At 35.0% G+C, this 9255-nt stretch overlaps 1 long non-coding RNA gene across 1 annotated transcript; it reads left to right on the top strand.

Annotated features, from left to right (window-relative positions):
- Positions 1–32: 32 nt before the first annotated feature.
- On the top strand, positions 33–9255 carry LOC141484720 (uncharacterized). Its single transcript, XR_012466758.1, has 3 exons — positions 33–478; positions 570–737; positions 8941–9255. It is a non-coding gene; the product is annotated as an uncharacterized lncRNA (long non-coding RNA).

Raw genomic sequence — 9255 nt, 5'->3', positions numbered from 1 at the left:
TTCAAAACTAAAAATTGAAATATTTCTTTCGAAGCATTTCTTTGGTGTACCTATATCATGGTTCGTATATAGAGAGGATTACGAAATAGTTCCGATTTTTGACAGGAGGTACCTGTGGTAAAGGGAAATCCGTGTTCCTCCAATAACGTCATGCATTTGTTCAGACGAGTTCTCAAATTCGACAGAAGATTTTTGATGGAATGTTTCAATCAAGAGAAAAATAGATGAATCTATCGGATGAATCGGTGGATCCATCGATAAATTCAAAAATTCGAATTTTATTCATTGTTAATTATATTTTGACGCTTCATTCTTTATAGATTATTGCAAAACTATCCACTATTTTCCCGTTCCACTTGCTTGCGAGCGCAACTGTCGTAAACTCAAGTGGAATGGATTATGGAGCGTTTTGGGTGGTCATGTAAACATTACAAATGAGGAGGTTGAAAAAATAAAGTAGAAGTTTTAGGTAGGTTAGGTAAGCCTTAACAATAAGTTTCAATAATTGCAAGCTAACATTATTTATATTTGAAAATAAGTATAATTTAATTTTTTGTATATGATTTCAGTAAAGTGTTCGAATAAATTAAGTTTGAATGTAATGAAAATGTCCTTTACGGCTACTGAATATTTGTTGATGCGTCGCAATAGTGCTCCACAAACTTATTCATCTAGTACAGATGAATGCAACTATACAAAATTATATAAATTCTCAAAATGATGCCAAAGCATAAAAGGTAAGTGCTTGTTATTTGTTTAGGAACCACACGTTAAAAGGTAGGACTTCATTAGTCCTTAGCTCGCACAAGTTTCTCAACTTCTGAGAGTTGTCGTTCGTATAGGGGCGACAGCTGATTACGGAAAAACAGTCTGCAAGACTATCACTTGATTTACGAAAAATAACGATTTCACAATTTGTCACGCAAGACCGTATTGTGCCTGTGATATTAGGAAACTGATTTCAAAAATCATGATCGAAATGAACAATCGAAAACTAATCACTAAAAATATGAAATGATATAATATTTCATGTTTGTTTTGTGGTTAATAATTTACCAACTCACTTTCCAGTAATAATTTATGATTCGAACCTACCGCATGAGATATTTTGTAAAATGCTTAATTCTAAATGTAGCCACGACACTTTATTGTTTATAAAAATTAATTGATGCACCGGTTTTGATACTCATCAAGTTCTTGAAGATTTTAGAATTTCCAATTGTGATTACCATGAACAGATCTTGATGGAACAAAATGCTTTACAATGTTGCATGCTACATCGATGTTCGATGTCATCATCGATGGCTGAAACCTCTCTACTCCAGGAAAATGTACATCTCAAGTAGTGTCTGCTCAGAGTCCCAAGTTCTATTTGTACCACTCTCAACGATGAATGATAACAAAATAATCAGAATGATCCAAATATGAAAAAGTAATAGATCGTGCTTCAACATAATAACAAAATAAAAATATCAACTAGTAAGGGTATTACGAAATAAATAAAAGTGGTAACCATGTCTGTGGATGATAGGAATATGAAACTGGGCATGCGCAATAAGCTTTTGTCATAAATAAGTGAAGAAGTAGAAAATTCCTAAATAATATCCTCAGAGTAACAAAAGACAGTAGAGAGGCCTTTTCCATCCTTACATTGAAGGCAGCATAACTTTGTTTGTTTACGGGAAGTAAGTTGGACCATAAAACAGTGGCGGTTGGTTTAGTTGATAATCAGTGGGATAGTATATATTTATAAAATAAATTATTTCAGGTAAAAATGTAATCTGTTTAAATAATTCCTACAGAAAATCTGGTTTATTATTAATGATTATGGAAATGAGGCCAGTTTTTCTACCACCTACTAGATTTTTATTTATGCATGGCTTTATAATAAAGCGCTTGGTTTACTGGGTTAAAATTAAATTATTTCATATGAACTCATTCATAACAATGATAAATGTTAATTTCAAAAGTAATGAACTTTGCTTCATAAAATCAGATGAAGACATTTGTGATTTATTCTCAGATTTGATAAACAAGTGATACGGTTTGTGAGGTCCGATATAAAGAATGTTCGATTAGAAATCATGATTTCATTCAAAATTGGTATCTAGGGGTCTTTGTGGACCGAAATTATGAAAGGGGATATTTTTGATGTTTTTAATGATCATTTTTTGATCTTATTCTTATAAATGAAGTTTTTGAAACTAGGTTTATATTATTACATTATTTGACATATCCCAACCAAAAAAAGGTTAAAACAATGACAACCGTCATTTCCTATTGAATATTATCTGTATGCAACGCAAGAGCCTCGTGCGAAGAAAGAAAAACCAAAACGGAAATCATATTCTTTGTGTGATGTAAGTTAGTTGTTGAGTGAGCAATAACAGATTTGACACCGGTTGCACAAGAATAACTATTTAGTATACAAACTGAATATTGAGCAGAAAGCTTTTTAATTTGTTGATCACGGAATGAATATGACCTATGGCACACATATGAAAAATATATATTTCATTTTTGAATACAGTTTTTTTTCATTAACATTAATGATTTTTCGTCATTATAGAATTCGTCAGCATGAATTATTGAAAAAAAACATAGTGTTGGTCCATAGAGACTCCTAGATACCAATTTTGAATGAAATCACATAAAAATATCAAACCTCAATCGTAATTATAAATATTCATGATTTCTAATCGAAAATTCTTTATATCGGACTTCACAAACCGTACCGCTTGTTCATCAAATCAGAGAATAAATCACAAATTTCTTCATCTGATTTAATGAAGCAAAGTTCATTACTTTTAAAATTAACATTTATCATTGTTATGAATTAGTTCATTTGCAATAATTTAATTTTAACCCAGTAAGCCACTCGCTCTATTATAAAGCCATACATGAATAAACATCTAGTAGATGGTAGAAAAATTGGCCTCATTTCCATAATCATTAATAATAAATCAGATTTTCTGTAAGAACTATTTAAATAGAAATACATTTTCAGCTGAAATGTATTTCTATTTAAATGTATTTATAAATATACCGGGTGTCAACGAATCTATTAGACAAGTCATGATTTCTAGACTATTAGGAGAATTGAAATGAGATTTGGTATAGTTGAATGGTATGTAGAGAGGAATGTTTTCACATATTTTTCACTTTCCGGTCACTTCCGGTTTCAGCGGAAATGGCTCCGGTTCTGAATTTTTAAATGGAACACCCTGTATATTGTAACATTTTTGGATTTCTGAGACAATTCTGGATCAGAAACTGACATTTACGGAAGTTTTTCAGCCTACTTGATTTTTTCAGAGTCACTTTTAAAATTGCATCTAGGTGGCCATGATCGGACGTAAACTAATCTATGGACCTCAGGTGATATCAGAAAATTGCAATAGCGGAGTTTTAGTGACTAGTGTGTTGAATATGAATGAGACAAGTTTACCAAATAACATTTTCGTGTCTAACTATTATTTTTCAAATGGCGACCATTTTTTGACAAGCACTTTCCGAAAAAAGGATTTTTTGACAAATCTAACGTTACTAATTTATTTGCGATTGGATCAACAAATTTAACAAATTTAACTGATGATTTCAGCGATGCACTTAGATTTTTTGCAAAATTTTCAAAGTGCATCCCTCCTTGTTCAAGACACATTTCAGCTCTTTCAATTGTTTCTCTCAACACGTTTTGTAACATTTGAGGCGATATACTTCTAAATGCCTGTTGAATCCTTTCTTCTAAGATTTCGAGAGTGGCTGGGGCTGTTGCATAGTAGACCCTTCCTTTTACATATCCCCAAATGAAGAAATCTAACACAGTCAGATCCGGTGAGCGGGCAGGCCACCGTACTGGACCGTTGGTTGCAATAACTCTATTATTAAAATGCTCTATTAAAAAATCAAGTACGTCTCTGCTATTATGGGGTGGTGCTCCATCTTGCTGGAAGTAAATTTGCCGTAAAACTTCTAAAGGCATATCATTAAGATGATCCTCGATTTCATTTTGAAGAAAACCCAAGTATCTAACCCCTGTTAACTGACCTTGAAACAATATTGGACCAATTATTCTGTTTCCAACGATACCAGCCCAGACATTGACGCCAAACCTTTCTTGAAAATTGCCCTTTCTCATTGCATGTTGATTTTGTTGGGCCCAGTACCGACAATTCTGCTTATTAAACATGCCATTATTTGTAAACCGTGATTCGTCGGAAAATAGAATGAAGTTGATAAAATTTGGGTTAACTCTATGATTTTGAAGCAACCAATCACAAAATACTACTCTTCTATTGCCGTCGTCAGCATACAAATGTTGATGTAACTGATATTTAAATGCTTGATATCCGTGCTTTTTCAGTATTTTTCTTGCTGATTCGTGACTTATCTGCATTTCTCTACTAATTTCTCTTAAAGAAACCGTTTTGTCAACTTCTACCATAGCAAGAACGTTAATCTCAGTCTCCTCATTTATGACAAACCTCTGTTCTGCGTCTCGATTTCCCTCTTGCCTAAAACGACTCTCAACATAGGGAAAATACTGATGAGATGGGTGTTGCCGATTGGGATATCTCTGAGCATACAACTCAGCAGCTTTCCTTGAATTTCTGTGGCATTCTCCAAACAATAACAACATATCCACTTTTTCACCCATTATTTCGACGAAAAATTAAACTAAAATTAACGAAAATCAAGAGAAACTTCTACTTTCTGCTCATAAAGCTTATGTCACTGTCATAACCTAGGTGAGCGTTTAGTTCTCCAAAGTGGACTTGATGGAAATAACCGCAAAATATTATGCATCATTCCTATCCATGGCACCCTTGACAAAAGTAAATGAATTTGTATCGAGTATTTTCCTCAGTAATATTTAATATTTGTAATCCAATCGCAAATAAATTAGTATCGTTAGATTTGTCAAAAAATCCTTTTTTCGGAAAGTGCTTGTCAAAAAATGGTCGCCATTTGAAAAATAATAGTTAGACACGAAAATGTTATTTGGTAAACTTGTCTCATTCATATTCAACACACTAGTCACTAAAACTCCGCTATTGCAATTTTCTGATATCACCTGAGGTCCATAGATTAATTTACGTCCGATCATGGCCACCTAGATGCAATTTTAAAAGTGACTCTGAAAAAATCAAGTAGGCTGAAAAACTTCCGGAAATGTCAGTTTCTAATCCAGAATTGTCTCAGAAATCCAAAAATGTTACAATATACAGGGTGTTCCATTTAAAAATTCAGAACCGGAGCCATTTCCGCTGAAACCGGAAGTGACCGGAAAGTGAAAAATATGTGAAAAATCTCCTCTCCACATACCATTTATCTGTACCAAATCTCGTTTTGATACACCTAATAGTCTAGAAGTTATGACTTGTCTAATAGATTCGTTGACACCCGGTATAATATCCCTCCGATTATCAACTAAACCAACCGCCACTGTTTTATGGTCCAACTTAGTTCAAATGTAAACAATCTCTCCATAACCCCTCATATATACTCGTTATCTTATTTCAGTCAGATTTGTGGGCTTATGGCCCCTCATCCTTTCGGGTGTTTGAGTTTCTCTTGGGTTCCTGTGGCGAGGCGGCAAGGGATTGCATGGTTCTCGGTCGGCTTCTTTTGGCTTTTGGTCCTGTGTATGGAAGTCGCAGCGTACTTCTTTGGCTTTGCGGCCGTTTAGGCACTGTTTCTTGTTTCATTTTCCGGCAAGCATGGATTGCAGTACCGGAAACTTCACCAGAAGCGCCTGCAGCTGCCCTAAGGCCGTTGGGAGACCTTCGGGAGAGCTGCAGGCGTTCTCTGACGATGAGACGGCCCTCGCGTACGAGACGTCGCTCCTGATTGTGTTTCTTCCGACAGGCCTTGGGATTGTGGTCTGTCTGTTTTCGTTCGGCCTATCTGAAGCCCTTTTATTTTCAGGGCGTTCTGGGCACCCATGGAAGCTCGCTGGGTGTTCTCCCTTGCAGTTAAAGCATCGCAAGGGCGAGTTTTTATGTCTTTTACATTACTTGGTCATGTGCCGTCCGGCACATCTTACGCAGGCTGGAACTGCTTCACAGTTGCGTTGCGTGTGACCGAACTTTTGGCATCTGTAACATTGCCGTGTTCGGTTTCTCGGCTTCTGTGTTTCGGCGCTTACACGCACGTTTTGAATTTCGGTGATCTCATATATTTTGTTTTGGCTCCTTGGGACCAAAACAAGCACGAACAGTATCGGTACCTTGTTAGCTTTACTCAGGCGGACTACGGAAAGGATCTCAAATCCTTTGCCCTGGAGTTCGGTCATGATGTCGTCACACTCTATGGACTCCGGGACTCCGCGAAAAACTACTCTGAGTGGTTTTTCGCTTTTCATTGCAGAGGTGTGGTAGGGTATTTTCTCTTGATCGAGGATCCGAGTAATTCTCCTATAATCATCTGTATTTTTAAGATGGACTTTAATTCCATCTGTTGTGTTCACCGCCCGCAATATGGAGATGTTTTGCGCAGCAGCAATCTTGTTGAAAGCTTTCCACTTTTTTTTTACGCGTATGGTTATAGGTGGAGGCTTATCAGCTTTTTTGTGTGTTTCTGCCCGGTCATTTTTCGGGGTGTCTGTTACTTATAGTTCTTCGTCGTCTACTTCCATTGAGTCAGGTGGCGGGACTTCTGTTTCCTCCGTATTTGCCGACTCAGTTTTCTGAGTGGGCTTTTGAATTTGATCTTTCAGTGCCACGTCCGGCTTTTGTGATAAGGCTGGTGTGGTTTTATTTGATTTTGGCTTATTGGTCCATTTAGTCTGGAAAAAACCGGGTTTTAACTGTTTGATTTGTTGAGCCGTTTCTGGCTCTTTTTTTCCTCTTTTTTGGGACCTTTGCCGATTGGCTTTCTTCGCCCGATATAATATCGTCGCTGTCCAGATCGCTGATGTCAGAGTCGGAGTCGATAAGACGATGAATTATAGATTTTTTGTTTCTCAAATTCAAGTGCATTCTCTTTGCAAAGAATTTATATGCTTCCACTAGTTCGGTACTACTTATTTCATAGTATTCTATAATAGTTGATATTATAGCCAGACTTGCTTCTTTTGGCTTTTTACGAACTTTCGTAAAATTGAAAATCGTTTCTATAACTTGTTCTATCTCGAAAGATAGATGCTACACTTCGAAATTAGCACAACGAAAATTAGTCAGCTTGTATAACCCCTCATTATCCGCCACCCCCCCTCGACCATAAGTTGTACAGAAAAGGATAGTACGATAACCGTTTCAAAACACGTGTATTGTATTGGTATAGAAATGGCAACTCTATGTCATATTATTACTCTGAGATAATATCTAAAATAATATCACTGTTGTCACCTTATAGAAGTTTACTTCTATATGGTACATACATATTACTGAAACAAAATATTTAAGATTTCAATTTAATAAAAACATTTTTCAGTTTAACTGCCAACCCTTTGGAATGTCAAGTGCCCCTTACATATTTCCAAAAATTATGAAACCTGTTATATCAAATCTACAAAACAGAATATTTTCTGTGTACTTTATTTTGATGATTCATTGATTCTGTATGAAAAAAAAGAAAAAATGAAGTATGATTCACAAAAATGTTAAAAATTATTAAAGTATTTAGGTTTCCTGATAAATTATGGAAAAAACCTGTTTAACACCACAAAACAAGATGTCGTTTATTAGGTTTTGTGCTTGATTCAGACACACATTCTATAGAGTGACCTGAAGATAAAAGACAAAAAAAATAGTAAAACTTAGAAAATTCATGAAGTTCACAGTAATGTAATTTAGTAATTTTGCTCATTTAATTGGCTCATTAGTCTCTACTCTTCCAACCTTGAAATATGGTATGTTATATCCAAAAAACCTAGGAAGAGAAAAAAAATTGCATTTAAAAGAGCAAATCTAGATTACAATTGACGTATGAAAATTAATCTTAATGTTATTTCTGAGGATCTTAATTGGTGGCTGACCATATTCCTAGTGCTATGCAAAATATTAGAGGAGACACCTATTCTATAGAAATTTATACTAATTCCTCAAACTCTGATAGGGGAGCTCTCTGTGGAGGAAAAGAGACACGGTGATTGAGAAAAAATGAGAAAAAGAATCATATCAACTTCTTAGAGCTACTTGCAGTTTATTATATGGTCTGTTTTGCTTCTAATACAAGATTTTGTAATGTTTTACTTTTAGAATTGACAATGTCAAAGTAATATAAAAAGTCGATTATTAAATAGAATAACCCAGATTTGGAAATGGTGTGAACAAAGGCATATCTAGATTCGTGCTAATTATAGTTTGGCTAATAAAAGCTCTCGTATAACAAGTACAGATGCCAAATGGAAATTATGTAATTCTGCCTTTCAACTAATTGTTAAAACTTTTGGGAAACCACCCATTGATTTATTCGTTTCTGTTATCAATATGAAATGTTATAGATACGTATGTTTTTTTAATGCAATGCACATTCAGGTAATCGTGTTTTTTTCAATATTTGTTGAAGGAAACAACTCAAATATGGGTCCTTCAACAGTATTCGCTCTGCTTTGACCCTAATATTGCCCGATAAATTAGGCAAACATTCCCTAATTGAAGGATTCTGGGGCACACACACTCAATTACCCTAATAATTAAGCTTTTTCCTGATGACACCTTTTGACAATAATTGCTGTCTAATAGTTTCAGACATTTAGTCTAATTAGAGTGAAAAATATAATTTTCACAAATGAGGGGAGGGCGCTGATTTTTATCCCAGATCAGATTGAAATATCTGGCCCAAATAAGACGCAACCGTGTCTACAATCAATTGAATCGTTTACAGAAAATCCGAACTTCTGTTTAGTTTTAACCTTACTAGAGTATATCAACAAAGCAGATCTACGAAACACCAGATAATGATTATATTTGTATATAATACTCTCCCTTTCGACAGGGTTTCAAGCCAGACTTTGAGCAAGTGAGTCAGAAGTTCACTGATTAGAGCCGGCATAGATACAGAGATTTTATCGGACTAAACATGCTTCAACATCCACAGCATTCCAAAAAAGATCTACCGTTAAATATGAGTCGTAAAACTGCATACTGGACAATAAACTCTAATACCTTTTTCGGGTTCAACAATAGACCCATGTTGAAGTAAATGGATGAATTGCCAAACATTTTAATCAATAAGAGGTGAAAATTTGCACCCCAACATATGTATTTCAATTTATACTATAATTTTTTTTTACTGTAAAGAAAAACACTT

Source organism: Leptinotarsa decemlineata, unplaced genomic scaffold (genome assembly GCF_025532065.1).
Source record: "Leptinotarsa decemlineata unplaced genomic scaffold, Ldec_3_MD MMD2_tig00026282_RagTag_RagTag, whole genome shotgun sequence".
NCBI lineage: Eukaryota > Metazoa > Arthropoda > Insecta > Coleoptera > Chrysomelidae > Leptinotarsa > Leptinotarsa decemlineata.
Note: the sequence above shows the minus strand (reverse complement) of the source record. Positions and strands in the feature narration are given on the sequence as shown.